Source organism: Octodon degus, unplaced genomic scaffold, assembly GCF_000260255.1.
Source record: "Octodon degus isolate 3935 unplaced genomic scaffold, OctDeg1.0 scaffold00124, whole genome shotgun sequence".
NCBI classification, from domain to species: domain Eukaryota; kingdom Metazoa; phylum Chordata; class Mammalia; order Rodentia; family Octodontidae; genus Octodon; species Octodon degus.
Window position 1 is genome coordinate 3,087,722 of NW_004524700.1, and position 2,757 is coordinate 3,090,478.

Genomic DNA, 2,757 nt, shown 5'->3' on the forward strand with positions numbered 1-2,757 from the left:
GTTTGTAAGTAGGATCACAAGTCTGCATCTTGTACAGCAATTAACCACTAAGAAGAATATATGCAGTGTATTATTTGTTGAAACTGTACTTTCAAGTTGATTTGAAACTGTCTCATTGCTATATGTTTATCAATAAAACTTTGAAAATAAAAAAAAATAAAAATAAAAAATAAAGAGGTGTGATAATCCCTTCTCATCAGAGGGGCCCATTACAACACTCCTGAAACCTCTGAAAGTACCAGACCCTATATATTACATACACATAAGAACCATGGTACCCCACAGATGATCTAATAATAGAGATACCTACAAATTTCTAAAAGGTAAATCACATATACAGCATTAGTATGCTGGATAGAGGGACAATTCATGTCCTGGCCATGACTAGGCTAGAGAAGGATGGCATGAGATTTCACCGGACTACTCAGAATGGCATGTAACTTAAAACTTCGGAATTAGTTCTCTATATTTTTCCACTTAATACACTTAGACTATGATTGACTGAGTAGTAGCGGTCAACTCTAAAGCTACTGGTCTTGATGAATAAGAGGACTGGAGACATTCAAACTCAGTTGTAGTCAGATTTTGTAAGGGAATAGATTTAATACAGGACACAAAATTTATGGAATTATTTTATAACATTGAGCCAAAAAGTTAAATGCAGAAACATGCAAGAGAGCTGCCTGTGCTTTAAACACCCAAAGAATCCAGCAGAAGACCTACAGCCCATAGCAATGTATTCCAGGAGTCCAGCTGGAGGCCCAGAGCCCATAGCAAAGTCTCATGCAAGTCTGTATCAATGTTCTACTCTGGGGAGGCCCAAAAGCCAGTGGTAAAAGTTAGAAATTCTGTGCCAGTTGGGTGAAGGATCTCTGCTACCAAGCTGAGAGACCTGCACTGAAACCAGGAAACAATTCTCAAGGTAAGCACCAGAGCTCCACTGAAGAGAACAGCAGCCATCCTTAGTAACAGCAAGGACTCCGTCTCCTCAGACAATGAGAACTGCTGAGTTCATAACAGGAAAACCAGCAAGCTTCTCCAAGAAAACCAACAGCATACTATCTTCCTCTCCAATTCTGATCTTATGCTTTTGGCAACACCCCTCAGGGGAGTGTTCCAAAACCAAAACCATGCAGATCCAGCTCAGCTGAGTGTTACAAGATCCAGGACACCAGTTGTGCACCACTAGTGAGCGTGAGCCAGAGGAGGAGGCATTGGTGGGAATCATCTAAACTCAGTCCAAGCTGACCACTTTCACAGGCTCATCCACCCCCAACCATAAGCCTTCTTCTTATCATCTTTCAATAAGCAGCTATCTGTTCTGTTAAGAAAGGTGCCAAGGCAAAAATCACAGATAATCAGACAAGATTAAAATGGGTCCACTGCAAATGTACTAAGAGAAACAATTTAAAATATATAAAACAGAAGAAAGTATTAAACAAATTTGTTAATGGGACAAAAATTAAGAACACATTTCTTCTTTCAAGCAAGAGGTCAAATCAATGGTGGCTGGCCCAGCGTAGCTGGGGTACTGGGGATCGAACCTACCTGAGACCTTCACTTGCCAGGCAATGGTTATATTTTTAAATGCTTACATTAGGGTAAAGTAAGAATGAAAATTAAAGAGCTAGTTATATGTCCTAGGACAACAGAAAGTCAAAAAGTAGCCAAGAATATAAAATATGCTAAAAGATCTTAGAAAGATAGTAAACAGAAAATATAAAACAGAAACACAAAAGAACACTAAAAATTCTTTGATAAGATGAGGAATTCCTGGAAGAGTTAATGAACTTAGTGTGGGGGGAAGTCTACATATTTTGAATTAAAAACTAATTACGGATAATATAGATACAATGACAACATAATGTAATGAACACATTTATGTTGGTAAGTTTGAAAACTTGAATGAAGTAGCTGCATTGCTAGAAAAGCATGATTAACCAAAATGGTCTCACTAAGAAACCTTCAACACATTCACAGTGGGGCCAGAGTTCATATTTTGCTGCCAGACAGCTCTGAACCACCAGTGGTACATGGAACAGTGATACATGACTGTCTTAGTAGGCAGCATGGGACAGTTCCATGGGGTGGTACAAAGACTCCAGGGCATGTTCCCCTGGTGGTTCAAGCCACTGGGAACATGTTAAAATCCTCTACATTCTTGTATCTGCTTTCTTATCAATAAAATATATTAATTTTTATTTCTGTAAATAAATATATTTATATTGTAACATCTTAATGGATAACTATATGTGATTTTATTTGATAAAAAATTGTTGCTAAATTTAATACCTCCATATTAGCAATCTACATCTTATAAATTAATCAAGATTTACTTTCACAGATAAATTTTTATGAAGCTCTTTCTTTTCAACAAATTCCCCAATGATAAGTTGCAAAGTCAAAGATGTCTATTTTCAAGCTTTTATTGCATACCAAATGACTGTAGTTTTCTTTAAAGAAACAACTGAAGGCATTCCTGGAAGACAATAATAGGAACAAATTTGGGCAAAATAAGTACCAAATGTGTTCTAAGAATGGGAAGTACCTATGCACTAGGAAGAGTGTTGTGATATTAGTAAGACTAACTAGTAACATAATGTTTGCATAATAGGTATATTAATGATAATAGTAAATATATAGTAATAGTAAATACAATAACAGTAAGACTAACTTAAGTTTAGCATAAAACTATTACATTCACTTATATTACTCTGTGTTCAGATTAGAAATCATTTTAGTGATTGTCCAGAATGG